Here is a 17656-nt window from a genome sequence, read left to right as displayed (position 1 = left end):
TGCCAGGAAGCAACCAGTTTGAAAAATTCACAGCACAGATACCCTCAGCACTACAGGGTCAGCAGGAATCCCAGCGACTGTTCCCGAGGTACTCTGTGCCCAGCACAAGCCAAGCACCACTTCCAAAAACTCTTACTCTCGCCTGTTCTGAAGTCAACTCCTCAATCGCAAAGAAGAGTAAGAGCATGACTTAAAATTCAAAAGCTTAACTCAGATCTACAGGAATACAAGGAAAGGAAACCAAGTCTGCTGCTCATGAGCATTTGAAAAACAGTATCAGATGCTATGACTTGAAAGAAAGTACATTTCTTGTTGCTACATATGACCTCACTCACCATTTATCCACTTTCATAGGAGATTAACAGGTGGATCAAAGGCAACCAAAAATTATTCACATCAGCAAAACTGGAGGCTCCTCTAAGCAAGTCCTACTCCTTTCACAAAGACAGAGGAAGTTATACTGCATTTTGTTGTTACTATTATTAAGAATATGGTGAATAGCATTTTTCTTTTTGCACATCTTTTCAGGGTAAACTTTACTGTATTTTTATTCATAGTCTTGCCCTATTTCTTCTCCCAAGTAATTTCTATTTAGATACCTACATGTTGATTTAAGAAATTAACTTTAAGAATACAGGTTTCAAAATTGTTATAGGTTACAAAAGCAAGTTCCACTTAATGACAGAAACACATTCCAGTCATCAAGATGTGTTTTTTTTCAAGCACAGATTCAATTAAAATCTTTCACCTTTTCACCACTGTTAAGGGAATTATTGCCTAGAAACATGGGTGACTCCATTGCCTTTGTAGTGCAACACAGTGCCTTCAATCCCCTAAAAAGTGACAGTTTTTTACCCCTCATGCAGCTCATTTCAGTAGTAAACAGATGCTAAATGATTATATGAGAACTTATGTCTACTACTTCAAAAGGAGGACAGGATACATTAAATATATAGAGACACACACATATGAGTATAAATACACACATTTTCTCGCCAATTATTTTAACTGTGACCTACAAAATTCAAATGAAACTATTCCAGTAACACCAAAAAAACCCCAATGTCTTGAGACTCTATGCTGTTTCGAAACAGGGCTAGACTTTCCATTTCCTCAAATGTTTAAGATTTAAAAAAAACACTGTCAGAGTTCTCACACCCCCTGTACCCCACAGTGGTTCACTGTCTCACAAGAAGCATAGAGGACTTTAGCTGTTTTAGTTCACAGTTTCAGTGAAAGTCCAGACCATTCAAAGGCCTATTACAAGAAAAATTTACTATACAGAAACCAAAGACACTTCAGTAGGAGATGCTGAGACATGTTAGTAAAACATCTTGCTTAGTAGCCAAAATACTTATTTTGAGCTTCCAAAACGTATTGTAAGACGTTCCTTCTTGATGATTCTGAACTTGGGATCTCCACTTGGGCCCTTCCCCAGAGCACTCTGATTAACAAGCCACTGGCTCCGCTGAGTCTCTGCCTTTCTCCTCTGCCTCCCCTGCAACTGGGGGCAGAACATTCACCCTGAGCAAAAGAAGCCCTTCTTAGTGAAACCTCCATCCAAACTGGAACAACATCATGATACTACTGAAATAATCCCTATTTCTCCTCCTCCAAAAAAAACCAATAGAGTCCTGAAAACCATGGAGGCATGACAAGTTCCTACCAGCAAGGTTCTCCTGCTCTGTCCAAGCTCTCTACTGACAAAGAGCAGTTTTATGCTCATACCAACTCAGAGCCTGAAAAGAAGCCAGATATTTTTAGATGAAAGTCAGCATACAATACCATCAAAAGCTAAATTCATTGATACTAGAAGCCAGACAGAAATTTTAGCCCATATGTGATGTCACACATTTTGTCATTGAACAGTAAAAGGAAAGAATAAAGAAAAATAATAAAAAAGCCCTAAACTCAACTTAAAAAACAAACAAAAAGAAACAAACAAAACGAACAAAAAACTCCCTGAATAACTGTACCAGTAGACTAAGACAGCATAGAAACATATTTTATATGAAGTGATCAAAATATTAACTTTGTTAGAACAGAGAATCCTAGTAATAACTCAATTAACAATTTTTAATTGCTCATAATAATCCATTTCACAATTATTAAGTAGCTACATTAGTCTTCCACTTCATTTCATTCAACCTATTCTCCCTGAACAGTTATTCATACTGAAAAATGTGTACAATAGAAGTGATAGAGAATAAAAGGATCAAAGAGGAAAACAGCTAAAATATATCTGAAAAGCTGGTAACAGAAATTTTACAAAAGCCAGTAGAGGAGAGCAGGGCATCATTAGCCATCTTCATATCCTAATGGAACATGCAAGTTTCAGTCTGTTTCTAAGAGTGGGTCCATGGCAAAGAGCCCAAATGAGGTCTGAGAAAGGATAATGTACCTTTAATGATTGAAATAGCAAGAAAATTAAATCTAATCATGTTTCATTAAGCATACTTTAGCTCCCATTTTTACTAAATTATTCTATTATGATTTCCCAACTGTCTGTTGAAATAACCTTTTACAGCAATCTAATTCACCATCATAAACAAGTCTCATTTCTCACAATGAAGTCCCTTGGGATTAGTGAGAGGAGATGGAAAATCTAAACCTTGCCAATCCTGCAGCCACTAAGGTAACCACTCAGGGAGACAAAGATTTTTGTTTTCCTATTTGTGGCTGAGATCATTAAGATATAATTAGAAACATATTCATGAGTATTAGAGTGTGTGTTATGGAGATACCATTCGCCCGACAAGCATCTTCTATACCAGTCTTTAATAAGCAGTGGAGCAGCCATAATCCCCACTTCACTCTCTGGAGAGTTCTGCATTAAATGGATTGCATTAGACATCCCTCTCACTCCCCCCTTTTTAATGGAATCTTATTCAGGCATCCAGTATTTTCTCAGACTCCATTGTTACCAAACTGCTATCCTGTCTCCTTTCAGCAATATGCTCCTGCAGTGCCATCCAGATGTGAGCCCTGAGGAGAACTACGTGCAGGGAATTCAAATCCTGCTCCAGAACCTGACACAGGGCAAACAAATGTGGAACTTCAGAATATACTGTAACAAACAAATTGGACTTTAGAATGATTCTTGGCTCTCTACAGTAGTGAAAGGAGCTATCAACCCTTGTATGCATACTTTCTGCTTTAGTCAAGCGAATAAAGTATGTACCAAGGAGAAAAGATACTTTACTCAAATATGTATCTGACAGAAACCTGATTTTTCTTTCTAAAGATGTAAATTATTTCTAAACTCCATATCAAATCACATGACATAGCCATAGAAGATTAAAAACAATGTCACCCACCAAACAGTGCTTAAGAAACTTCCTTAGCAAAGCAATGATTTTTAAGCTTGCCTTTAAAAACATTTTCTAAAACAAAATATATTGAAACTAAGAAAAGCGTAAATGGCTACAGTAAAAAAAAAGTCAAAAGTAGAATATTAATATTTAAATTGTTTTGCTTTTTTGGAAGACTGACTTTCTAAAATCTAATTGTCACCCTGCAATATGAACTCTTGAGGAAGGCATCAACACAAGGAATGTGTAAAGACGATAGAACTGAAGCAAAACCAGACAAATTTCTGGATAAATGATCTGAGTTCAGATGCATCCTGTGGACCCCTCTGCCAGCCAGAAACCATTCACAGGCATTCAGTATTCTTTTACAAACTCTATTGTGAAGCACACAATAGCCCAGTACCTTAGTCATCAGAATGCAGCTGGTCAATAAAAGTACAGTCAGCAACTGCTGCATTCCTACACCAATATTTATTTAGATGAGATTAAGAGATATCTCTCAGCTGTTTGACAGAACAGTGATACTGTCACAGTAAAATTCTGGTCACAAGATCAATAAACGTTATTCCGAAAAGCATGCCTCATAGATTTACTTCAGTATACGTGTTCCCTTTACATGCTTTCTCTTTGGCTTGACATTTACATTAGTAGGAACAGCAAATTGGCAATTTGCTCTTAATCAGCCTGACAAACACAAAGCTTGGAAGAAATGAGATTTTGCTTTAATATTGCTTTTACAGCAAAAATAAACAAATTTCCAGTGTAGACATTAATCCCCTTGGGTAAACATTGGCAGTGGTTTCTGTATGACCCACTTAAAATTTTTCATAAAATTCACACAAACCATGGCAAGGTTGTGATTTCTCCTTATAACTTGATAGAGAAAGGTCATAAAGGACATAATCTGGTACTAGACTTGAGAAGTCTAATGTTAGAAAGAAACTCGCTGTCTGTTCAGCACCTGCAGTTTCACACACCTGCAGGACAGAGCTACAGCCCCTCCTGTTCCACAGGTCTCTATGTGCCCTGTGACTGCCCAGGCTGGGTGGGAAGGAGGGGAGGCTGCAGGGCTGGGGGGGGGGGGAAGGAGGGGAGGCTGCAGGGCTGGGGGGGGGGAAGGAGGGGAGGCTGCAGGGCTGGGGGGGGGGAAGGAGGGGAGGCTGCAGGGCTGGGGGGGGGGGGGGGGGGAAGAAGGGAACCCTGCAGGGCTGGGGGGGGGGGGAAGGAGGGAACCCTGCAGGGCTGGGGAGGGGGGGAAGGAGGGAACCCTGCAGGGCTGGGGGGGGGGGGAAGGAGGGAACCCTGCAGGGCTGGGGGGGGGGGGAAGGAGGGAACCCTGCAGGGCTGGGGTGGGGGGAAGGAGGGAACCCTGCAGGGCTGGGGGGGGGGGGGAACCCTGCAGGGCTGGGGGGGGGGGAACCCTGCAGGGCTGGGGGGGGGGGGAAGGAGGGAACCCTGCAGGGCTGGGGTGGGGGGGAAGGAGGGAACCCTGCAGGGCTGGGGGGGGGGGGAAAGAGGGAACCCTGCAGGGCTGGGGGGGCGGGGGGGGGGGAAGGAGGGAACCCTGCAGGGCTGGGGGGAAGGAGGGAACCCTGCAGGGCTGGGGGGAAGGAGGGAACCCTGCAGGGCTGCCCTCCAGCCAGCCCCGCGGTGTGCAGCAGCCACAAACCGGAGCAGCCCTGCCAGTTTCCCAAAGCTGCTGCTCTCCCTGCTCCCTCCTCTGCTGCTCACAATCACTGACACACAACTCCTGGCACAGGCTCATTTCTTCTTTTTCGTGTCACATGATACGGCATAAAGAACACTGACAAGGTCACAAAGACTTGGGACTACTAACATAAAATGTCACATATATATATACATATATATTTTATATATACACACAACACATATATACATAAATATTACAAAACTGCAATCTGATTACGGGAAAACAATTAAACAAAATTAAATGTGCCCAAAATGTGGGCACTGCAATACTGAGAATGGGGAAAAAAAGCTTAAAGAATGGGAAGTGAGATTTACCATTTACTGACAAAAGTGGGGGAGGATGGACAAAGGAAGATGAAGAATTTAATTTGTTTGCTCTTATTCACAGCAGAACCAGTTACCAAGCCAGAAGATTAACTACTTTTGTTGCCTTATTTAAATTACAATGTAAAAGAAAGGCAGTAAATGCTACGGAACTTTTGGAGGAAAGGTGTGTGGTTTCTGAAGATGGTGATGCCAGTTAAATCTCTAATTAAAAAGGAGAGCAATTATCCATTTACACATTCCCAATTACCTCCCAAATACTTTTTCCTCTAATAAGTGAGAAAATTGTCTAATTATAATGACTGAGTTAAAACAGTTTTGACATAATACGAATACTGCAGAAATGTGCTACATTAAACATGGAGAACTATGAAAGTTGTCCATAAACAGAGAGTCTGAGTAAATACAAATTCTTAAAGAAATTCATGCCCAATTTTTTTTCTGAATTCCCCAAATCACTGTTAATTTTTTAATACCAACCTCTTTACAGCCAGCCAAATAAACAGCACAGACTGGAAATTAACCTCATAACTCAGAACTGTGTATTTTAACTTGCTAATTTCTCTAAGAAAGAACTTGCTTCATAAAACAAGTCAAACCATTTAAGTCATAAAAAATGAAACTTGTTTCTCATAGAAAAATGGGAGCAGAAAGGCAAATTCCCAAAGTCTTACAAAACAGAATGGTTCCCATGCATGCATTTGCAGTATATAAAGCAGAAGCCAACTCAGTTCTAACAGAAAGTCTACCTACCCACACAGCCTACCCAAAACACCTGGCAACTGAAGAAACCCTACAAGTACAAGACAGGTTCACAAAACACTTTCCTCAGCCTCTTGAAAGTCACAGCCCAAGGACTTTCAGTCAGGAGCAGATTTTTTTGAACATAATAGCTCTCAATGGATTTTTCTTCCAATAACCTGTCCAGTCTATTGTTTTAGTTCAAGTACGGAACAGAGCTGAGAGCTGAACATAACCCTACAGGAAACAGTATCACATTTTGTCAGTTTTTAAGAACCCAACTGCAAGTTTTCCTTAGTTCTTGTAACACAGATCTTATGTTAGCAGATACAGTGAACAGCAATACTCTTCCCTATTCACCTAATTGTAAACTACATATGTGTAAAGGTGATGGTTCCCCCTCAACCACCACCTTACAAATTAAAGCATTCAGAAGAGTCATCTCTTTCACAGGCGCCATTCCAGATCTTTGATCATCTGCATCTCTTTTCTTTGCCTCTTTTTGCAGTTCTGCTGTGAACTTTTTGAGATGATGAACCCAAAATCCACACAGGGAACAACCTGCACAATGTTTTTTTGTCTATCACTGCAATACTTCCTCTTTAAATGTAAACCATTCAGTGTGCTCTCCTGACCAGGACAAAGGCTTAAACGGGTGTTTTTATTAGACTGTGTTTTTACCTCACCACTTCATCTCATTCCTGAGTGATAAAGGCAACACATCTTGCGTCACTGTATACGTAGAGTTCAGACTGCTGATGCATTGTACAATACTTCAGAACACACACAGGCTTCAGTGCTGCTTTGAAAAGGAGTGCAAATTAAACAGAAAGTGAGTAGTATTAGGTGTCAAAAAAACTTGAGAGGATTTTAATTACATGAAAAATCACAAGATCCTGAGGGTTATGCACAAAACTTCTATCAAAAATGCTCAAATAAAGCATGATGAAAGAATATGTGAATGCTAAACAGTTTTATGACTAAAAAGAAAAAAACAACAAACCAAGCCAAGCCACATCTGTTGAAGAAGGGGAATACCTTGATTTAGAAAATCTGCATTCTGAACTTTGTATGATGGTAAAAGACTTGGCATGTGCAGAACAACAGAGAGAGAACACGAGCAACAATTGTGTGCCTATCCAAGCCTCAGGGCTGTCTCGAGGTGCTCCCTGGCTCCTGCTCCTGGTGACATCCATCATTAAGGAACATAAGCTGAACACCCTTCTGCCCTAAGTTCCCAAGACTGACAGACAGATCTGACAACTAAAATGAAATTTCTGATACAATGTTCAGTGACCACAGAAAAAGGTCATAAACTCTTTATTCAGGCTAAACTGAGAGGACAATAACAGAATCATTCCTGTCGGAATAGGCTACACAGAATAATACACTATAAAAATGAAGTACTGGAGAACTTTAATAGAATCTAAAATGATAACTAACAGAAATATGATTACCCTATAACAGCAAAAATTCATGTCTTTTCCATGTTTTTATAAGTGTGGTTTTGGTTTTTGAGGTTCTTTTATGTAGGATGTGTCACCTAAACACTATAAAAGTCTTTGTGGTATTTCAAATATTCTAAAAATCTTAACTGTTCCAAAGGTCACAGAGTTAAAAAGAAAGGTCTGAGTTAACATTTAAGTACATTTGTTTTCCATTTCATTTTAGAGGAAACTTTTCCAGTTTTCTAAGAAATAAAATCCAGTAGCATCGACTTTATCAGTCATATGCAAAGCTGAAGTTAGCATGTTCTGTTAAAGGTCAGAGCTGCACTGTTTTTCAGTAAAAACACAATCATTAGGGAAAATGCTCTGCAACAATATTCAAATTAACCAATCACAAAATTAAAAAAAAACCAAACAAACAACATTTTCAGAACACTGGTAAAAACCACATGACTCATGTAAGGTACCTTGCATAATGTTTAAATTTATTGAGAAACAAGTTGGCAGAAACACCCAGGGACTTTATACATCCATCCACTCCAGCCTGCCCTACAGTCTGCCTTGGATTTGGTTCATAAAACACCACCCTCATGCAGCATGAAACGTAGATGGCTCAGATAAGGAAGCACCAGGAGCGGAGCCAAGGCAGCTGAATAAGCATTGCCACTTCAGTGCATCCACCTTGCTTTCTTAAAGGTCAAAGCATATAAATTGCTAGGAAACAGGAAATAGATGAAGTCAAACACAGATTCACCTGAAACACTCCTGGCTTGGATTCTAGAGGAGTTCATGCCTCTAACCCCAGGTAGGGCTCAGTGCATGGTGGTTACCGTGCTAAGAAATAATGTGTGGAGCAATTTGTGTTCAGTTGGCTGCTTTTCAGGAAGATGGACTGAATTGGGACCATCAAATCACACAATGACATAAGGTTGAAGGCACCTTGGGAGCTCTCTAGTCTAGGCCCCTGCTCAAAGCAGTCCTCCCAAGGGCAGACTTGGGGCTGCATTGACATGAGCATCAAGTCTCCAGGTAGGGAGATACTACAACAACCCTCATTCCAGTGTTTGGCCACCTTCCTCACAGCAAAATGTTTATTTCTATATGAAGCTGGCATTTTCCATCTTCCAGCTTTTGTTCATACTCTTGCCTTTCCATTGTGGACTGATAAGTCAGGCTTCATCTTCTCTGTACTGTCCCATGAGATAAATACAGGCTGGAATAAGATTCCCCCCGCAAGACTTCTTTGCAAAGGTTGTATGAAACTTGTTCTCTCAGCCTTTCTGTGTCTGCCACGTGCTCCAGGACCCCTGGCCACCAGGAAGTACATTCCATGGCCTTGTTTCAAGATGTAAAACTTTCAGGGTGAGAACTAGTATAGTGTTTTACAATATATTTAACATTCTTCTTGCAATGCAGTATTTGAACCCAAACAAGCTCAGCCTTCCAAGAAAAACTGACTTTTAAAAGTTGTTCAGAATAACCATTTGTAATTGGAGGAGTTTAAGGGAAGTGCCAACTACCACACCCAGCAAGGTCCAAAGGACAACAGGCAATCCTTTAAATACATGAAGAATCCAGTGGATTTGGAGCAACAGCCAAGGGCCAGCACACAGTAACACACAGAGGCTCTACCCTTTGCAGCCGTGGACCCTTTTAAACACCTGCGGTGATGGATCTCAAGTCAGTCCCTGAAGGGATCATTCTGCATTTCATATCACAGTACTGGATAAACAGTAGGGTTATGGTTACTGTGTTAATTGTTTTGGACAGAGTTTAAACTGCATCATGACCATGAATCCCTGTGATTCTGTTTGTCCCAAACAACAGAAGATGCAAAAAGACCACAGACCTCAGGTGGGCTCTGTCACTCTGAAGCAACACTGCAAAATGCTCTTGGGTCAGTCAGAGCAATGATGTGATAGACAGAGATCTGCCATGCAAGGCACAACAATGATTGTTACTTCACAATAACTTTTTCTTTGAAATAGTGAAAACATTTTCTCTCAAAAGACAACTTGTAAGACATTATACCATAATACACAGAATAACCATCCACTCTCGTCTAGTTTGGAAATGTTTTTAAAAAACTTCCACCTTCACAAAACCAGTATGCTTGACCGATTATTGAAGACCAGTAATATATAACACAGAGTGAGATCAGAGAGATGGAGAACAGTCACATCATCATAAAAACTTAGAAATGTGTCCCAGTACCAGCAATAATTATGGCCACTATTTCTGTAAAGTACACGGCTATGTACTCCACTACTTATTTGTGATTTTCTTATCCAGGATGTTATATCAAGCTTTAAAACTTTATGACAATCTTTTAGACTCATGTTTATTATCTGCACAATTTTCAACTTCTGGGATAGGACACAAAAAAACCTACCAAGAAACACATAAAAATATTGTTTATACATGAGTTTTCTTATGTCCCTTAGAACAGAATATAAAATTTAAAAAAAGTTATGTAGCATGCACACTAAAATATTAGTGTCTAGCAATAGAGAGCAATTCCTTTAAGATGCAAATAGCTGAATTTCTTTCCTATAAAAGAATATAATAATGTCACAAATGCTGTGGACTCAATTTTTCTCTTAGAAGTGGAGCGCCAGGTGATTTTGTAAATAACTTTATTCCCAATGTTAACAGGAGCATTGCTTCAAAATAATTTTTCAGAGAAGAAAGAGAATGATAGAAGGATATGCTATAGTAACATTTTCTCTTTTTTAAAATCCATTTTATTTTGCAGAATATTAATTTATAATATTAAAATGATTCAAAGGATGGCTTTACTTCCTCACATGCATTTTCTTTTTCCACCAGCAATCCTACTGGGAATAGATCTACACAGACACAGTCATAAAATAGGCTGCCCACATGTACTTAAAATTTATACAATCCTTCTCATAACAAAATCTGAATACCTTCTGAATCCTAAGGAATTTATCATGCCTACATTCCTGTGATGTTTCCATCATTTCTGACACTCCTGCTCCAGACCTTTCCATGAGATTTCCTCAAACTACATTGGTTTTCTGCAAGTATGGGAGGACATCCACACATTAAGAGTGAAGATGTCCCTTGCTTTAAACTTGCCAGGGCACCTGAGGCAGGGTGGCTGCAGCAGTGAATTGTCCCAGTGTTTGTTAAGCTTTGCACCCCCTAAGCCCTCCATTGGTGTGCCCACACTGCAAAGGTTAGTGAAGGTTCTAGCTTGGAGTTAGGTGGAGACAACTTCATGACTCGCTGCCATAGATTGCCTTAAGCTCTTTGATTACAGCAAACATGTTGAAAGCCTAATATGTATCACAATGATATTGAAAAAGTCAAATCTTTCTCCCACTGTTTGTAGGAAAGGAAACTTTTTTTGACCTTCTCACCGGGGAACAATTTTTTTATCTGTATGGCCAAACTTCATGAATGAAGATTTGGGAAGGGCTTTCCCCATGTGGGGGTGTGCCCTTCCAGTGGATTTTTTAGGTGAGGCACAGCGTGCACAGAACTGGCCCCACCGTTTAAGTCCCAAGGTCCATTTGCCACAGCCGAGCGAGCTTGGACGGAGACAGTGAAGTCCTCGGGACTGTCACAGCACCCAGTACTGACCAGGGCTGACCCTGCTGAGCATCCGAGATCTGACGGGATCGGATGGCAGGGAGGCTTTAACTGCCTGGTACCGTCTCCACTGACACTTGAACTCACGACCTTGTGATCAGAGTCCGGAGTGCTCACCATTACACCACGGGCTGGAGAACAGCCCTGTGGAGAGAGACCTGGGGATACTGGCTGATGGCGAGTTGAATATGAGTCAGCAGTGCCCTGGCAGCCACAAGGGCCCACCCTGTCCTGGGGGGCATCAAGCACAGCATCGCCAGCTGGGCGAGGGAGGGGATTGTTCTGCTTTGCTCTGGGGTGGCCTCACCTGGAATATTGTCTGCAGTTTGGGGCGTCTCAATGTAAGAAGGACCAACTATTAGACTGTGTCCAAAGAAGGGTGACCCAGATGATGAAAGGTCTCAGGGGCAAGACCTGCAAGGAGCAGCTGAGGTCACTTGGTTTGTTCAGCTTGGAGGAGAGAGGGCTGAGGGGAGACCTCAACACAGTCTACAACTTTCCCAAGTGAGGCAACAAAGGGGAGAGATGCTGATCTCCTTTCTCTGGTGACCATCTACAAGACACAGGGAATGGATTGAGGCTGCAGCAGGGGAAGTTCAGACTGTATATTAGGAAAAGATTCCTTGCTGAGAGGGTGGCTGAGCACTGGAACAGGCTCCCCAGAGAAGTGGTCATGGCAGCCTGTCAGAATTCAAGGAGCATCTGGACAACACTTAGTCACATGACAAGTTTTAGGTAGTCCTGAAAGAAGCAGGCAGTAGGACACTGATCCTTTATAGTCCCTTCCAACTTCAGATAATCTATGGTTCTGTGATTGCTTTATCCATATGCAAAACCACTGCACATCGCCTATCAATATCTGAGGAAAGAAATCAAATACCATGGGTTCTCATTATCAATCACAACTAGAAATTGCTTTTGTACCAGGCATTTTGGCTTCTAATAATTTTGTTGTCGTCTGTTAAAAACATGATACTTATACATCAATAAAAGAAAACTGTTAAGAATTCCCTCTGGGTAGAGTGTTAATAATTGCAGAGAACTATAGCAGATTAACAACCTGATTCAGCACTACTCAAACATCTGTATGTATAAACCCTTTCTCAGAAACTCCTGACTGAAATATTACTAAAACAAAACAAAAATCTCTTTCTGAAAATAAAACTTTCTTTTAGTAAGATTCTGCTTCCTGCTAAAAAATTCTCAAGAGTTCCACTTAGACACATTTATTTCCAGGACTACACATTCTGATGTGCAAGCTTAACTCTTTTAGTTATACACTATTTTCGTGTCAGCACCTTAAAAGATAAGTAGTCTCAAGAATCTCATCCTTAAACTAAAAGTGCTTAAGCAAGTTAATAGTAATGAGGAGAAACAACATTTCTACCAGAGGAGTTGTATTTTATTCCTTGAAAATTGGAAATTACCATACTGCACCTTACTGCCTTTTACAGCATCTTCTTTGGTCCTTAGAAACACTCCTATTGATTTCATTTAGCATTAAAAGGAGAATAAATACAATGCCATACTGAATTTTGACATGAGACTTCAATGCATTGGTAAAAAATTTGTCAGTTTGAAACAGATTTAAACCATTTTTATTGTTAAAGTGTCTACTCATAGCAAAGTTTACACTTGGCTTTACATTTCTCTTCTTTAAACAGTATTTCATAATTTTTTATCACTTCAAACAAATTCTAAGTTGGCCCAACACTTTTTCACTAGTTTCTTCTTAACCCATCTTTGGATATTAGCTCTCATTCAAAACAATCTTTTTGCTTTATTAACCACCAATTTAAATAGGCTTTCGGCATTTCCACTTTCAGAGATCCTCATCTGTCACAGCAGTTTCACAAACACTGTCATAGCATAACAGAATTTTAGGAAATACACATACTTCACAGAAGGAAAAAAAGCATGGAAATATTCATTATGTATGTATTTAAGGTTCCTAACTACAACTAATGTCCATCCTGTAGAAATCATGAATATTCCTCTTAGAATATAATTCCAGATATATTATAAATGCAGATTTTCCCTAAAAGCAGAAATGAATGGTGAAATACACCAAAATCAGACACTGCATTTAATATTGTTTGTAACAGGATTGAATATAGAGAGGAACAGGAGTGCAAAGCTATCAAGATAAATATTATTTCTTGTTCTTTGAAACATATGTAGACTAAGTATTCGCAGATAACTTTGTGCGGATTTTTCTATTAGAGGGCTGACTTTAAATTAAGGATTGAGTATGCACACAGACTGGACTGAAACATCCAGAACAATCAGTTACTCTCAGTATCACTCTTCTCATGCAAGTGCAGAGCTTAAAAAGGCATTTTAAGTCAAAGCTCATTCACAGCACAGAGAACCAATTGTCTATTCACACTGAATACTAGAGCTGATATTATTTGCCATATTCACTATCCTAATTATCTCCAGCAGGTGAGTTCAGCAGCAGAAATTTTTACTCTCTTACAGAATCTAAGTGTCCCCTACTCTGTTGTTTCAAGTACCCATTCTGGATGGCCTACAAATACTTGCAAGATTTAGGAACATGTTCCCTGTTCTTTCAGGCAGCCAACAAGTTGGGCACCACACTGGACTAAGAGGTGCTTAGTTTAGCAGACACAAGTAAACTAATGCTTCAAACAATGCAACAACTTCTGAAACACGTTACTCCATCTTTATCATCCATGTGGCTGCCAGGCACAAGAATACCTCTGACTCATCTCTCAAATGACACTTAACTGGAATCTCTCATTAGAAAACAGAAATCAAACAATAGAGGAATGACAAGACTCTCTTTCCTCTCCAGTGTTCTTTTCTGCATTTTAAAGCATTTCCACTGGTCAGAAACCAAGTGTTATTTTAAAATAATCTTAAGTGGGTGGCTTCACTGCTTTAACTGGATCACAGGGAATGGCATCTCCAAACATAACTATTTCATGTAGGTTTTTTCCTCTTTTAAAATAAAAAATGAAATATAAAATTCAACCACTGCTTCCACTTGGATGGTATACAACTTCTTTCTCACACACTTTTTTTTTCTATTTTACTAAAGGGTTTGTCCACAAAATTATTAGTTTTCTTGAAAAGGTGCCACCCCAAATAAAACTGGAGTTGTTTGTTTCTTCTTTTGAAGACTATGCTCAACAATTTCTATGCAAGTGTTTCAATTTTTCTTACATTCATGCCTAGATCATACTCTTCCTCAACAGAATATTGAGCAATATTATTTTCAATTGCAATTGCAACCAAGTGAGCAAAGCACACCCTCCAAAAGGATCAGTGACTGCCAGCATGATTTCAAAGCATTTGTTGACCATTTGAGCACAGGTTTACTGCAGTCTATCAAAACCTTGACCAGTACACAATCCTTCAGTTTTAGGTGTCCAACATAGCTGTCCCAAAATACACAGGGGCAGTAAATATAAACAACTGGGAGAAATAAACAAAAACATATGGACAAGACTACAAAAAGCAACTTACTTTATATTTGCACAGTAACAGCTTTCCACTGTATTTCAAGGAAAATAAATTAAAATTTGTAATTTTAAAATTAATTTTAATTATTTCAAAAATATAAGAAAAGATATGGACTTGCTTGTGTTAAGGCCAGAATAGCAGCATAAATTAACTAATCATTATATCTTTACAGTTTAGACACTAAGACACTATCTGCCATTGGTTGATGGTATTTAATAATAGATACAATTTATAAAAACAATAACTTTTAATCTTACTATGAAGTAATTTTTTTAAAAACAATATGCCTTTAAATTTTAGCTGGCCACTAAAATACAGAACTTTGAAAAAAAAAGAAAGAAAAAAATTACAGCAAAACCTGAAGTCTGTGACATGTTGGTGTGATTAAAAGATTTTAATAGGATAAGCACACAATTAACTAGTAAGCTTTAAAAACAGCATAGCACTGAGCTCTTAATCACAAGCATCATTAGCTTTAGTTTTAAAACTTATCAGTAGGAAAGGAGAATTTCCCCTACTACACAGAATTTCTTTTCTATGCAACAGCTTACATTCAGAGAACCCTAAAGGAAGGCCAGGTAATATTTAGGATGTTATCCTTCCAGAAAGTAACACAGCACAGCAAATAACATTTATGCCAACTTTACTGGTTGCTACTGAGCCATGTAAAAATCTTGGTAGCAATATAAAAAGAAAATAGCAATAATATACAGATATGGCAGGAAAACACTTAGAAAACCTTTAACAACCTCATTCCAGAATTATAACATAATAATCAAAAAGAATATTTTGTATATCATAAACCGATACTGCAGAGAGATGACAGGTTTGACACAGAAAAATATATTAGAAACAGAATACTAAGGAAATAGCAGAAAAAGGCAGCAAGGCAATAAAACACAGTAACTTTTCCTGCTAAAATCCCTTCTTTATCAAAAGCAGCATTTCACATTTATATCTGATATCAACCCAACTTCTGACATCATTTACAGAATCGTGGAATTTGGTTCATTGTTTTCAATCTTGTTAGCAAGGCGAGTTTGCACCTTCCAATTTTTGCACATTATGATGCCACCTTTCCTTCTGCTTTTCAATCACTTCCTGACCTGAAAATCTTCGATTATTGTCAGTACCTCTCCCTTTTTCCACAAACACACATCGCTACATTTTCACTGACCCCCTTAGACATCATAGCAAGATCAATGCCTACTCATATTACAGTCATTCCTTCATATTGTTTCGTAGAACTGCTCATTCTACACAACTGGCAGCACTGGGATCTGGGATCATGGTACTGATGAAATTAATTTGCATTCAGGTGTAACATGAAATTCCCCTCTGAAGTTCTGTAACCAAGAACTGTATCCAGGTCCTTTGCATACTCACAAAGTACACCATTAATGTGCATTTCCTAAATGTAACTAAGTGTTGAGAGATAAACGAGTGCTGAGGGTTTCCAGGGGAACTGGAACTCTATTTTACTAATTAGATCAGTAACTAAAATCTAGCTCAGGTGAATATAAATAATAACTATTCTCTCCGAACAACTCTTTAGGTAGACAGTAACAGATTTTTTCACTGATGGAGTTTTCATTTTGCAACTATAACATTTATAAAATCAGAGCCTAACAGAGTCAATATCCTGTCAGTCACATCACAGGAAATAATATGAACTGTACTTAATGATACATAGAAAACACACATTGGATATTCAGTCTTGGCACAAAAATTACGCAGTACAAGTGATGTTCCTTGAACTGGATAGCAATAGCTCTACATTAACTTACTGTCAGTATAAAACAAGTGTATTAGCTCTGAAGCACAATTCAAATTCAATAGTTCAGGGTCTGGTAGAATTCTAGATACAACAGCACAGAGCTCAACGTTACTATCTGTGCTGTTTCTTGAAACCCAGACAATGACTAGTTTATAGAGAATACTGGGCTGTAAATTACAGGCAACTCCTTTCATCCATAGGACTATGAAAACTATTTCAGAAACCTGTAATGAAGGAGTTTGCTCATCTGTTCTGTTCAATCCACTCTGTTCATGAAGAAAACAGACTAACAATTAATCCTTCCAGTCTCTTTAGTCCCAGGTCCTGAGCTTTCCCAATAGCCTAACATTCCTTTGCTGAATTCACTTCTCTGTAGGGAAATCAGGGGAACAGGTTACCACCCTCCTTAGGGTGTTACACATCTCACCTCCCTGGCACCAAACAGGAGCACAGCTGAGAGGCAGAGCCCTGGTAAAGCCCAAAGACTGTCCATGGCAACCAAAGTAGTCACAGGTGTCCTCTCAGAACAAGGCATGCTGGAGGGGGAAATGGTTCCCCTCCCTAAAAGCTGCAGGATTTTTCCCTCACAACTCTAACCATTAGCTCAAAGACAGACACACAGGTTCAAGAGAGCTGTGAAACCTTCACAGAATTGCTGACAATTTTGAGTTGAACTGCTTTTTACTGCCTAAAAAAACCCTCAAAACTACTTCTAGAACTCATTAGGTCAAATTGCATGTGGGGAGGTCGAGGGAGCATTGATGACTGACTCCAACTCACTCTACTTACATGGTATGACATACGCACATTTTTAATTCCATGACTACAGATACTTTATAAAAATTTTTTCAATACCTGGAAATATTTCTAGAAATCCTAACCCTGTTTGAATCCTTATAGCTATAGACTAACATATACATATATATTGGCAGTTAAATTTCAAGATTCCAGCCCCTGGGGACATTTCAAACATTAATTTGCTATTTAAGGATATTAATATGAAACATTTCACTTCCATATTTTACTGTGTTCTTCCTTTATTACTACTTAAAAGTAGTACTTAGGTCAAAACTATTTATGAACTACTGTAAAATATTGAGGTTTTTCATTCTTAATACTTACAGCATGAAGAGATTTGTTCATCTGTGTACACAAAATATCATAAAGCCTGTGTTCTGTATGCTGCTGGAAAAATCTATCCCCAATAAAGAGGTGACTGTAATAAAAAAGGGCTTATC

The 17656-nt window shown here is 39.1% G+C and overlaps 1 protein-coding gene across 4 annotated transcripts in view; it reads right to left on the bottom strand.

The window, feature by feature from the left end:
- ULK4 (unc-51 like kinase 4) overlaps positions 1-17656 on the bottom strand; it is a 205180-nt gene that overhangs the window by 97428 nt on the left and 90096 nt on the right. The window lies entirely within an intron of this gene.

The sequence above is a fragment of the Pithys albifrons genome, chromosome 7 (assembly GCF_047495875.1).
Source record: "Pithys albifrons albifrons isolate INPA30051 chromosome 7, PitAlb_v1, whole genome shotgun sequence".
Classification (NCBI taxonomy): Eukaryota; Metazoa; Chordata; class Aves; order Passeriformes; family Thamnophilidae; genus Pithys; species Pithys albifrons.
The sequence above is the reverse complement of the archived record's forward strand: the minus strand, read 5'-3'. Positions and strand labels throughout refer to the sequence as shown.